The following is a 14,653-nucleotide window of genomic DNA, read 5'->3' on the forward strand; positions in this document are numbered from 1 at the left end:
AAAAGGTAAATGTAAAACCAAGAGAAGGTAGGCATTTGGATGCCAAGACTAAACTGTGTGGCAGGGAATGATTCAGATAAAATGATCAATATCTGATTCTGGGAAGGCAAATGAAAAATTAAATCCTCACTGGGGCAAAACCAAGAGGCAAAATCCCTAGGATGAATCAGAGTCAAAGCCACTACTGTCTGATGAAGGCAGGCGATTCACAGTGATGGAAGTAGTCACCTAGGCAGCGTGTCCTTAAACCTGAAATTGTTTTCCTCTAATCTTGCTGAAAGCACATCTTAGAAATGCAAGACCCGGAGTTCAGCACCAGAAAGGGTGAGCCTTATACTGGAAATAACAATGGCTCTATGTTCAACCAATACCTGATATTTGGAAGAAGAACAAGTTCAAGTGTCACAACGTGGGTCTGGGGGTCAGCAGGTTCAAGTCTGATTCATCGTTCTACTGTGGGTAAGATCAAATGATCAACCTCAACAAGCTGCCATTGCTAAGTGATTGGAATACTATGGATGAGATGTACTGTGGAACTTGAAGAAACAAAAAGGGACAAAAAAGGAGTGACCAGTGCACCACTTCTAAAGGAATCCATCCAAGTAGCCTCTGGGATGAAGAAAAGGTCACAGAACACCGCGACACCACCAAAGCTGCAAAACAATATGTTAGCCATTTCTCAAGGGGTCCTCTTTAGAACCAATAGTAGGTATGACCCATAGGCCTTTTCTGTAGTATCCCAAGGTCAGTGTCCTTCAGAGATGGTGGAGAACACATTAAATGACCCTTTTTCTAACATCTCTTGCAGCTCTAAAGCCAAATCATTTCGTGAAGACAGAGGTGAGTATGCTTACATACAAGGAAGGTGTGAGTCAAAGCCACTACTGTCTGATGAAGGCAGGCGATTCACAGTGATGGAAGTAGTCACCTAGGCAGCGTGAGTCACTTCCCACTCTGATGTGACACACGTGGGATATTACGGGAAGGGTCCCTTCCTTCAGGAGCCCAGGGCTTCCCTCTGGGCTCAGCATGGGCTGGCTTCTCTTCAACATGGAGCCAAGCCCAAAGTCGCCTGTGTTAGGCTAGAGATGGCTTCAAGATTCGGAACGCAATAAATTTTGCTCTGTTCCCTGAGTAGTAATGGTTCTTCATAATAGGTTCTTACTGTAGTTTATTGGTCCATCTCGTAGTTTATTAGAGCACAGCCTGTGTCAGGGCTTCCATTATAAAGCCATATTTTCTGGGTTGAGAGATCAACAATAAAATTGGGCTAGTATGGAACCTTAATCTTGATATGCAGTCCCTGCCCAAGAACATAAGAGGAGAAATTAAAGAGAGAAGGAGGAAGACAGAGAGAAATGGAAAGCAAGCCCATGGGCAGACACCATAGTTCCTGCATTTATGAATTTATTTCAGCCATGTTTTGATTATAAGGCGCACTTGTTTCATTATGCTTCCATTTATCATGGGGCTTATTTGGTAGCAGGATTATTACTTGAGAGAGGGGAATTAATGGTAAAGTCAGATCAGTTTTCCCTCTACCCAGATGCCATACCTACATGTCCACAAAATAATCATGTCTTCCCCCTTTTAATTTGCTCCTCAAGTCAACTAAAGAATATGGGGTTTCATGTCAATGAGACTCCAATAAAAAGATACATAAATTTAAAAGGAACATGAGGTTTAGCATCATATGAAAGCCGTGAAAGGAAAAAGGTTGTAATGTTCTTGTGAAATTTTTCACGATTGTTTTCTCTCCTCAGGGTGACAATGAGCCTTTGGCAGACTCCTGTTCAGATGAACTTTTATGCTTCTCTTCGTTTAAACAAAAACCAAACAGTACTGATGTTTTTGTTTTACTCATACTACCAAAGAAAATTGTTTCAACTTGTTTAAAGTGCTTCCCAGGGCAATGATATCTAACAAAAGATCATTTGTAAGGGATTCATTTCAAAATGCATGGCCTTGCTGTAATGTCCACTATAGAGAAAGATCTTAGCTTAAATTATACCACAGCTATTTTAAATGGATTTTTAAATTATCTACCTTTGCATTTCATCATGAATGTTTCAGGGAAATTATCCTGAGATAATGCCAACAAATGGCTGCAGACTTTAGGTTTATAATTGCTCTTGTTCATTTAAGGTTCCCAGCAGACCATATCAGGAAATTCAATGCCTGGCAAGTCGGGGTTGATAATACACCGTAACTGGCATTTTCTTATTAGATGAGCACCCAAATCAGCTTTCATTTGTAGCAATGACCCTAATTAAGAGAACCATGATTTAAAGCCGACTCTTTGCATTTTAAGAATCAAATCTGGATATGGTGATGTTAGCCAAAGGGTTATTTTTTTTTTCCTAGAACATTGGCATAATGTAACCTTAATTTTAATTTTTCAGAAGTATTTCACATAGTTTTTTTTTTTTTCCAATTCCACTTTCAAAATGAGAGGCTTCCTTCTAGCTGCTGGGTATGTATATGAATGAGTAGGTAAAAATGTTCACCTTCACACCTTCCTTGTATGTAAGCATACTCACCTCTGTCTTCACGAAATGATTTGGCTTTAGAGCTGCAAGAGATGTTAGAAAAAGGGTCACTTAATGTGTTCTCCACCATCCCCGCTCCCTTAAGCAGAAGAACAGAAGACTTCGAAAGTAAGGTAGCTTGTTTTGGATCATCAGTAGAGCCCAAACTATGTAAGCCATCTGATGAGAATTTCACATCTCCCCCAAAAAGAACCTTTTAAAGATATTACCCGTGGTAGATACTGATGTACGTGACTTTTCTTAATTCATCCAGTCAACAGAAAACATTCATTGCTGTGGAATACAAAAGTGTTCACCCTGAAATTTTATCATAACATTGCTCTAAGGCACTATTACCATAAAATTACCTTGTAGCATATAGTGAGGATCTTTAAATACTCCATCTAAATGTATATATCCACTGGAGATATATATATATATATATATATATATATATATATATATATATATATATACACCCATTTGATAACTCGTTGGGTAGGATCCAAAGTAAATCTACCGTATCTTATATGTCAGTGATAATGACATGCAGCCAAGATTAATAACCAACATTTGGAGATCATTTTACAATTCACAAAGAATCTTTACCTATATTATTTCTTTGACTAATTATCTTCACCCCAGCTTTGTGAAGATTCAGGACAAGAAGGAGAACTTGAGATATTATAGTACTATAATTCCCTTTCCATTGTTTGGAAGATAACATTTCCTTGAGAAAAAAAAAAATCCAGATTTTCAAACCATAGATCCATGTCCTCTCCATCATGCTATCTTGCCTTCCTGGTAGCAATTATTATTAGTGGTAAGTTATTATAAGTAGAAAACATTAACATGATTTATCCATTATGGTTATAATTATAATGCTAATAACAATAGCCATTATTCCTGAGCACTTTGACCCAGGTGTGGCTCTGAGCACCTGAGTCTTGCACATACACACAGGCCCAAACATCTATAGAGTAGGTATTATGGCACCAAATTTAGTGATGAGCAAACAGAGGCTCAGGGAAGTTCAACAATGTACTTAAAGTCATGGCCCCTATAGGTGGCAAAACCAGGTTTTGAACCAGGTTAGTCTGACCCCAAACCAAATGTTCTTAACTATTAACTCTACATCTTTCATAATAACACACATGTTCTACCATATCCTACTGTATTGGTAACAAAAGTACAGATAGAAATCAATGCTAAGACCCCCCCTCAAGGTTCAGTTAGTGTAGGAGAAAAATTTGCAGAAAAAAGAAAGTCTGTATGAGGAAAGGCTCTGTGTGTGTGGGTGTGAAAGAGAGAGGGGTGTGTGTATGTGTGTGTGTATAAATGATACATGTTTATACCTACATTTTCATTTATGGGTAAGTATGTAAATACATAGAAAGAAGATGTTAAAAATACAAAACAGGGAAATAACACAGATGATATTATTAAGATCTTTCACAAAACCCTAAGAAATTCACTTATTAAGTACAATTTATTGTCTAAGTTGGTGCAGGAGACAGAATCCTTACCAGTGTTATAGGCAACTTTTCATCAGGATTTAATTGTTAGAGTTGCTTCATTTCAAGGAAAATGATTTAGCCCCCAGGATATGCAGATCACTATTATAATAAGCCACGTTTTTTAACAAGGGGAGGGCCTTCAGCTATTCTTGCAAGAGCGAAAATTTCCAGGAATTATCCTTACTGCTATTATAAATTAATAAATTTTAGTAGTGCTACACCACAAATCTTTGGCATTGACCTATATAGAAACATTAATATCTTATGATATTGATTTCAAAGACCAAGTCCAGAACCTTATGGTAAATCTAGAGGAAGTTTGTCTCTCATGATAGATGCTGCCATAAGATTCACCTAATATATCCGAGTAAATCATCTCCACTGGAGCTCAAGATGGGCTCAGTAAGTACATACATCCTCTGCAGGGATCTCTGGGCATTCATGCATCCTGGACACATTTCCTCTAAACAGCCCACCTAAAACGCTACTAGTTCCTGTGCTCTCTGGAACTGTCACTGATGGATTGAGTGATAATCTAACTCTGGCTTGTGAGATTTGCGCTGTCAGGGCCATTTTGATGGCTTTCAGAAGGGCTCCGCCCCAAGGCCAGGATGTTTGCAATAAGACAAAACTGCATTGGAAGACACCCATGCAGGGTCATGGAACAAGTGGGCTTTGGCAGCTCAAAACAGTCTGGCTGCCGTTCTTTCCAGATACACTGTTCCTGTTTGTACAAGAATGACCAGCCCTAAAAATAAAATAAAATAAAATAAAATAAAATAAAATAAAATAAAATAATAATAAAATAACAATGAAAAACCTAACTAACCTAACACCCAGTTCAGAAAAGCAATGCTTCCTTTCTACCCTCACACTGCCCCCAGTGTGACACCTTGAATTATTACTAGAATTCACAAGCTGCTCAATATGTTTCCCAAGCATGGTCCTTTGTAAGTGTTGAAACTAGACAGCAGCATATATATAAATAATCAGAACCACAAAGAGAACAGTCAGTAAGCGAGTCAGCCTCTACGAGTCCCCTTCATGTCTAAGGATAGGGAGGAAAGAGCAGGGGCTTTGCCCTCCAGCGTCTTAGCTATTCACCCCATAGGCCATTATCCCAAAATGGCCAGCCTGGGTAAATATTTGAGAAAGATGTTTTCCAGTTTGTTTATCTTCTTCCCGGCATTTTCACTGATACTCTCTGCTCGTCTTGGCGGCTGACCTTTCACAAATGTTGGTTTTGTTTTAGAAATGTCCTATTGTAAATAAGAGGGCTGAGTTCACAGAGCAAAGGCCAACGTGGCTAGAAGGCTCTGTGGGGCCCCAAGAGCCCTGTTTCATCTGCCAGTGGCGAGCGTTAACCTGCCCGCAGCCCCAAGGAGAGCAGGGGGTCAGCCCCCCACTTCTCAATGCTTCGTCCTAGCTTAGTTTCTTAATGTTCCCCAGGAGAACATAATTAACAGTATAGAACAACATGATGGTTGGCTAATCTGTTTGCTGTGGGGTATTTTTGGAAATAGGGTCAGTAAATACCTGGGTAACTTTTACAGAGAGGTGCTGGAAAACCAATCAATATTCAGTCACTGGTGTTGATAATTGCAAAATGTTCTATTCAAGATTCATATTTTCCATGTTGGTTAATTCTTCCAGCTCAGAGTCCCTGGAGGACAAGGACTGACTTGGCATGTAATGGAGACTGCTCAAATGGAAATCATTGTCAGATTTGCCCCAACTCCATTCCTGTTAGACATGGGATTCTGGTTGCATGAATTGAATGACCTCTCTGAGCCACTGTTTCTTCAGCAATAAAATACACATAATCTTCCCTCCCTCCCTGCCTCAAAATGTCACTGAAACTCAAGTAAAATCATGCCTATGAAAGCACAATGTAAACAGCAAAACACTTGAAAAGGTAGTCGGTGGTGCGGGGGGCTAGCATCATTCACCGGTCTCAAATGATCAAAAACATGGGGCGTTCCAAATTTAGGAGAGCTCCAGTGACCATCCTGAGGCCCAGGGCAGTGGGGAGCAGATCCTAAATTAGATAGGGCTTGCTAAGTGAGAGATGGACAACTCAGTATTTGAGGTATGTTGGGTGAAATTGACGTCGTTGATCAGCAATATCTTCTTTCCTATCTCAGAGAGGCAACAGTCTCAGGGGTAAGGAGTTCAAAGGCCATGGTGACAATGCTGATGACTTCCAGGGGTTACACCTCTCTCGCGATGCTCACCCAAAACACATAGGGGTGCCACGCTCCCAGGATAGGAATTCAAATTCAACTGTGTTTCTTGGCAGTGGCACTGGATGACAGGGACAGTGAGCAACCTTCCCCCAAGCTATCAGAGACTGAAGCAGTGAGAAAGAATTTTTCACCATGTTGTTAAAACATCCATCTCATGCTCAGAGTTGGGTGGAGCTCAGAATGCTTCCTTCAGTAGGTGAAGTAGGTCTGACTGTTGCTTCTTGGAAGGGGTCCCCTGGCCCAGAAAGCTGTGTCAAAGCTCCATCCTGGAGCCTCTCTGTACCTCCTGACTACTTTTCTCAATTGCCTCTCTTGCTTTTCTCTCACAGTTGTTGGATTTGAGATCTTTGCCATGAGTCACACTTTAGCATATGTTGCATTGCGATTTTTGCTTTGTAGTGCTTTTCATTTGTAAAAGAACCTCTTTACAGCACAGAATGGAAACAAATAGCTCTTCAAACTGATTCAAATGAGATATTTTTGAGTGTGCTAATGCGACACTGTGGGAAAATCCGGTATTTCCTGGTGGAGTTATATTCATTCACTGCTTGCATTCAGCTCGCATTTGTAGACCTCTCTACCAGGGGCTAGCAATGACAAAATGAGTAAGAAAACCTTGGCTTCCTCCCTGGAAGGGTGTGGCCTGAGGAACGTGAGACTCACTTCTCCCTCTTCTCTGTCATCCCCTTCAGCGACATAAGCGCTATAACCACATATGACATTTTTATTCAGACATAGCCCGTTTCATAGGAGTTCTTTAGGACATAGTCCATTTCTAATCCACCTCTAAATTTTCTCTGTCACCTTCAGCTGCCTTGTGAGAGCACCTAGAACATGGTAGGTATTTAATAAATATTTATGGAAAGAAAGCCTTGAAGAAAAAAGATTAATAGCTAAAATGGGTTGACCTCATTTTAACCAGAAGAGTGAGGTTGGGTGCATTGGTTGCAGGACACTGAATACAACCGAAAGATGGAATAATTCATTGGACCTGACTCCAGGCCTTTTGTACTCACCAGATATTGGCTTCTTCCTGCTTCTTTGGTCATTAGCTGGACTCAAGTTTAATTACTCCCCAGGGAGCACCTACAGTGAACCAGGGGGGGTGTAGGTATTCTCCTATGGAATGGTACATTTAATCTCAAAAACGCAACCCCTTCAGTTAAGTCTCCTCAATCCCACATTAGTGGGGTGGCAGATGTGGCTCAAAGACATTAAGTAAGTTGTCTACAGTTCCACACTCTCGTTATACGTCAGACTTAGCATCCTGAATCAGGTTGGCCTGACCCCAACACAATCTGAATGGGATTTTATTAGTTTTAAGAATCAGAAATGGATCTTGAAACAAGAATAATAAATGAGAAAGATCCACCTAGTCAAAATGACTATAATTTTTTAATCCATTTGGATAATTGAAACGAAGGCATTAAAATCATCTTTAAAAAGATCAGACCAGCCAGAATCACCTCCACTTTGCAAGGACAAAGGACAATAAGGCTGACTCATCCTCTTACTAGGGGAGCCTCTGTGAGTTTAGTTCATAACTAGTTCATCCTAGCATGACCCCTCTCTGTGGCTTCAATGCAAATGACTGCCTGAACCCAGGGTGACCTTATAGATTTTTTTAATTCAGTACTTATTTAAAGTAAGTGAACAACTTATTTAGGAGACAAGATAAAGTTCACAGGATAAAATGTGCAGGCATGCAAATGTAAAATATTTCCATGTGACACACCAAAGTCTGTCATTGTATATTCCAAAATTCATCAAAGTGCAATGAACATCCTCATGCTTTTTTGTATTCCAAGATGAGATTATGGAGATCTAATTTCCCTAATTAAATTCTCATTGCTGATAAAGCCTGAATTAAATGTGGAATGGTTTGAAATGAAGAGTCTCTCTTTCATCATGTGTTGGTTTATCTGGAGGACAGGTGCCATCCCTACCATGGGGGGAGTTCTGCATATCCTTACCAGAGTTGATGGATGCTTTTGGAGTAGAAGAGGATAATCAATATGATTTTGACTGACATTATATGATGCAAGGTCAGTTGGCAACTCAGGGCCATAGGGTGTTACACAATTCCAGGGGTTCACTGGCATTGTATCCTGTGTAAATAGCACCTCCTGGACTTGGTAAACAGGTAGCTCTCTAGACCACTTGCCCTTCCTATCCTCTATACAGTTACCCCTGCTTAAGATATGAGATGATAGGGCAGGCAGGGGAAGGAGAAGCTGCCATATTTTGTCTTGGCTCCAACTCATGGTAGCATCCCCATAACTCAATAGCTTCTCAGTGCCCACAGGAAAAGAGGACGTGAGAGTGAGAAAGACTTTTTCCTTCCTCCTCTCAGTGTCTGTGTTCTATTGCTCTGCCCACAATCCCTCCCCAGAGTGGAGGAGCGTTACCCCCGTTTGCACAGCCAGCCCCTCCTCTGTATGAAAGCGACAACAATACAATTCCTCTCTACAATTCTCAACTTTGTTTTTGTCAATAAGCACTGAAGACTTAAAAAGAGAAGATGAGCTCTGCTCCTGAATGAGAGCTATTTGATTTTCAATATCAAGACGGTAGCAAATACCTTCAGATGTGGTGTCCCGCTGAGGCTTTTCAGAGGCACCTTTTGTCTGCAGAAGGCTCTTTTCTCCTCATGCTAGCCCCTGAGAAGCGATCCTCTCTTAATTTGACCTTGTGTATGCCTCTTGCCATGCCAAACTATGCCCTGGTAACTTGGTGGGAATGATGGGCACATGGCGATTTTTCCATGAGATATCATTGGCCATGCCATAGTGAGCGAGAGCCCAGCTACATAAAGCTCTCCTGATCCTTGGCTTGGGCTGCTGCCCTTCCCTCTCCACAGCCTCAGGGTGGCAACATGATAAGGCAGAGCCTTGAAGTGGGCATGAAATTGCCACATTGCGACATTATGCTTTTTGCAAACTTTGGGGCACACATAGAGAATTTAAATGCATCCCCAAATCGCACTTGCATCAAGAATGACACCTTTCTTTGAGGTTTGGAAAGACTGAGGATGGAACAGGACCACAAATACAAAAATTGATGTATACAACTCATGGGCTCCTCCCAAATCAGTACGAAGGAAAGCAAATAAGAACACATTCTCTCTTAACAATCTTCATTGTAGTAAATGGCACTTTATATTTATGCATAATGAGCTACTTCTGTGCTTTACAGACCATTTTGCACATGGTTTGTATGTCTTATTAAATTTGATGATGTATTTGCAAGTATTTTATATACAGAAAATTGTCATGCAGATTTTAGCTATTATGAAAATAATGATGAGTAAATAACTTCAGTTAGTGAGGTTGTCATTGGTCCAATTTAAAAGCCTCTCTGCTCCTCCTTCCCAACATTACCATTGGATGCAGGGAAAAAAAAAAAAAAAAAAAACAAGAAGGGATTTTAGAGATTTTTTTTTAAGTCATTGACATTCACTAATAGTCATGGAACTACACATTAAAAAACAAAAGTCCATTTGCAGCATAAGAGATTGGAAAAAAATTAAAAACCTGAAAGCAATCAGTGCTGACAATACTATGGAGAAATAGGCAGTAGGAAATGTTAAAATACTTTGTTTAATTTTTAATTTAAAATATTTTGAGAAACTATTCTGATAATAACCATCAAAATTTTAAAGGCCCTATTATTGGTAGTACAATAATTCTACTTTTGTGAATCCATCCTACAAAATAAAAACACCAGTCATTATATTCATATATCTATAGTTAGGCAGGTAGTCAGGGCAGTAGATAGATATATAGATAGACAGACAGAAATAAATAGATAGATACGAATGTTTGTTGTAGTATTGCATGTGGGTGCAGAGAACTGAAAACAATGAAAAAGTCAATAAGCATTCTTGAACAACACAATTGTAATGTCTTTGTACAAATGCTTTGTCCTCAGGATGTACTATAATTTACTGAGCTTTATTCTTATTTTCAAATGTCTGATTCATTCTAATTTTTTGCTGTTATAAAATAACACTGAGGTAAGCAACCTTGCACATAAATCTTTTCCCACACTCTGATTATTCCTATAGTATTTATTCCCAGAAAAAGAAATGAAGAGTATTTCAGAAGAGTGTTATGATCAGAGTCAGATGGTATGGGGAAATATAATAGAGCATAGGGGTGGGGTGAGAACAGGGTTTGACAGTGTACTTTAGATAGGTCAGAGAAGGAAGCCTTCTCTGAAAAAGGCAGCTGGACCAGGAAACTTAAATGAAGAGAAGGAGCAGGGCATGCAAAAGGTCAAGAGAACAGCCTTCTTTTGGGGCAGAAGAGATGCCATGTGCAAAGGCCCTGGAGCAGGAAAATGTTTCCAAGGTTTTCAGCACTGAGGGAAAGAAGGGAAGAGCTCTATCATGGGGCTTGAGGATCATAATAAAGAGGTTTGATTTTATTGCAAGAATTATAGAAAGCTCTGAAGAAGTTTTTAACTTGGATAATGGACCAGTATGGTGTATGATTTTGAACTGCTCACTCTGGGTGGGTATGGTTGGTAGGAGGATGAGGGGAAATGAAAACCTGGTTAAGTTAATTCATCTGGGCAACAATGATGCTGGCCTCACCTGGGGGAAGGGAGAAAGTGTCAATGACAGAAAAAGAAGAACTCGGGACAACTGCTAGGCTTTCCATGTGGGTAAAGGGTAGATGCCGGCTTCTTACTGAGATGGGATGGATTATGTAGAAGAAACATGGGAGGAGGGCTGCATCAAGTATAGGGAGAATTACAAGATCCATCTGGTCATGTCAGAGACTCTATCAGAAGCCTCATAGTGGTGCCAAGTAGGCAGTTGAATACCTTGGTTTGGAGCTCAGGGGAGTAGTCAGGGCTGGAGGTGTGGACTGGGGAGTCAATAGCCCAGAGCAAGTGCTGTAGGGGAGGAAAAAAATCTTTTTTCATTTACCTTTCTAGGTTCCTGGCTGGCTCTCTGTAACCAAAGACTGATTAATAAGAGAAAAAGCATACAAAGTGATTTAATATAAGTTTTGTGTGACATAGGAAATTTCATAAAGGAAAGAAGACCAGGAGAAGAGGTTAAACCTAAGTATTTTTATGTGCAGTTTGATGAAGAGTAGAAAATTGTAGGAAATGTGCCAAGACAAGGATATGAGCTAAGTGCAGTAAACTGGCAGAGACTTAGCAAGGCCTAGTCCTTCCCATTCCTCTCCAAACCCCTCCTTTCTTGACGATACAGATGTTCCTTTCCTCTGGGTACAGAAAGGCCACCTCTCACCTGAGGGCCTTACGACTTGCTTCAGGGACTCCTTCCAACATGTGCCATTTCTCAAAGTCCTCCAGCTTAAAAATATTCAATTTTCTAAGGTACCATATTTGGGGATAGTGTGTCTTGCACCCCATCAGTACTTAAAGTCATGGAACTGGCTATGAAACAAGGAGAAAGTAAAGATAGAGCAGAGAACAAAGTCAAAGATTGAGCCCTGGTGTAGGAGAGGGGAAGCTGTGGGGAGAAGCTAATTAGGAATCACCAATGAGAAAGAAGAAATATCAGGATGAAAAGAGAAGAGAACATTCCAAATGATGTTTACATTCTAAAGTAAAGACAGAGAAGTCTGCAGAATTTGGCAGCTTGGGGCTCATTTGGGTCTCTGAAAATCACTTCAATGAGGCAGTGGGGACAGGTCCCACCTTCTTTTTAAGGTGGAAGTGTGGGTTGGGGGGAAGAGCAGAGCCAGTGAGTATAGAGCAATCTGTAGAGAATTTGGGCTGGAAGTGGGTGCGAAGGAATGAGATGCTATCTAGAAAGGTATCTGAGGCTAGGGAGGTTTAAGTTTTACTTTTCCTTAATGATAGCAATTTCAACATGTTTGCATGCTAACAGGTATGATCCTTGAGAAGGCAAGAGGAGATGGAATCCAAAGCACAAGAGGTTGGTTTTTCTCCTTTCCAATCAAAGGAATGGAGAAAGAAGAGGGATGAAGAAGCAGCTAGAATTGTAGATGTGATAGGGATCATGAGGCAAGGCCATCATATGAGAATGAAGGTACAAGAGGAAGGTTTGAGCAAAAGGAGGGAAATGGTATGGAAAAGTCCTCGCTAATAGAGGACAAATGAACTTACCAGGAGGATTTCCAGAAAGTTCTGACTGGTCTTTTGAGGTAATCAATTTAAAAAGAAATCAGCTCAGTCTGTGCTATTTTTCCCTGGCAATTTTCTTTTTCTTTCTTTTTTTTTTTTTAAGATTTATTTCTTTATTTGAGAGAAAGAAAGAACGTGCAGGGGGAGGGGCAGAGGAGAAGGAGAGAGAGAATCCTCAAGCAGATTCCCGCCTGAGCACAGAGCCCAATGCAGGCCTCGATCCCAGGACCCTGAGATCATGACCTGAGCCAAAATCACGAGTCAGCTACTCAACCCACCGAGCCAGCCAGGTGCCCCTCTCTGGCAATCTTCAACCATTGGCTGTGGATCATGAGATGGAGTAATAGTTCACACAAGGCTGCATTTTTGCCAGAGGAGCACAATAGAGGGGTGTTTAAAATGCGGTCTATTTGCTGTGTCACAATTATAATGGCCTGTTTCAAAGCAAGTGAATGAAGAGAAGTTATAAGAGGGGCTGTAGGAGAGAAAGAAAATACTTCTCAATATGATCAGGAATTATGGCAATCACAGCTCCAAGTTAAGTGAGCTGAGAAAATGAGGTGTGGTCAGAGTACTGCACAAAAACGGTTAAGATTTCAGAGGTGGTGCAGGTCAGGGGGTTAACCTAGGAGTGGGTGGCTGCAGCAGAGCAAAAGTAAAATTCACCTGCCTGCCATAAGGACATCAAGAAAACAAGTGGCCACTTGCTGGGCAAATCATCCATAAAGATGGTGACATCACCAGAAACGGTAACAGAATCAAAGATGGAAAGTAAAACTATGACCTGAAACTAACATAAAATAGTGTGTCAACTAGTCAACTATACTTCTATAAAAACAACAAAACAAAACAAACAACTATGAACCAACTACAGTCTGCAGCAAATGAGTTTCTAAAACATGAGAATAATAAGCAGGTTGTCACCGCTTTTAAAGGCTATGATTTTTAAGCAAGAACAAGAGGGAAAGCTAGGTGATGCTTAATGAAAATACTCCATCTCCAGACCCTGAAATATGAGATTATAAGCAAAACAATAGCCTTCATTGAAGACCTGCTGTGTTAGAGGTGTCCTCAGGTAATAGCCAGACTTCCTCTTGGAGAGTCACATCCTAGGGAATGTTCCACAAGAGGATGAAGGTGTTGGGGAGTTCTTGCTAATCACAGATATGGAACTCAAAAGGACACGATGAGAAAAAATTTGGAGGGAGAAAGGGAGAAGAATGATGGACTCCATTTAGGGAAGACACAAAAACCGTTTCGGGGGATGGGAATGCAGAGGGTAACAGTGGCCAGGGAGCCTGGACTTCTGGCAAATCTGAGGCAGTTACCAGTGGGAAGTACATCAATGGCCATGAATTTCTGTGTCCTTGCCTCGATGCTTCTTCAGGAGGACCCCTCCATCCCCTGGGGCTGTTGATAATGCTGTTGATGTAATCTTTTTCAATGCCAATCCTCTCAACTCCAGCTTTTGTAAAGCAACTTTTCTGTCTTAATTTGTGATGCCACCTTAAACATTTGCTAAATGAATATATCTGTGTTGAATCCATGTTAACACTTCTTTGCCATTAACAGATCTAGTCTGTTAATTCTCATATCAATGCGCCTTTCGAAATCACTGCCAGTTTAAAAGACATAATAATATTTGCTATGGCAAGTTCTTCTTAATTATCCTTTTCTCACTGTGTTGGGTTATTTAGCTCTTCATTCATCCAATGAACTTCCTAATCACATAAAGAAGTGCCAAAACAATACCACTGGGATTTTGATGACTTTGCTAAAACTGTAAATAAATCAGCATGGAACCACAGTAGCCATGTCTCCCTTTTGAAAATGGCTCCTCATTTACTCAGGGCTTGGTAAGCCCCTCAGATAATTCTTTCTTCTGAATTAGAGGTTTCCATTACATTTCTAAATGTTTACTGCTTATATGTAAGAAATGTATGGGGGTTTCACATTATTTCTTTGGTATTCAGTTACCTAAAAGAACTCCCTTGTTAATGTTAGTATTCTGGGTGCCTGGGTGGCTCAGTCCGTTAAGCGGCTGCCTTCAGCTCAGGTCATGATCCCAGGCTTCTGGGATCTAGCCCCAGGTCGGGCTCCCTGCTCCACAAGGAGTCTGTTTCTCCCTCTGCGCCTCCCCCAACTCATTTTCTCTCTTTCAAAAGATAAAATCTAAAAAAATAAATAAATAATGTTAGTATTCTTTCTAAATAATTACTTCAGGTTCTGTAGG

This window comes from Mirounga angustirostris, unplaced genomic scaffold (genome assembly GCF_029215605.1).
Source record: "Mirounga angustirostris isolate CCGP_5_RB_7025 unplaced genomic scaffold, mMirAng1.0.hap1 SCAF_9, whole genome shotgun sequence".
NCBI lineage: Eukaryota > Metazoa > Chordata > Mammalia > Carnivora > Phocidae > Mirounga > Mirounga angustirostris.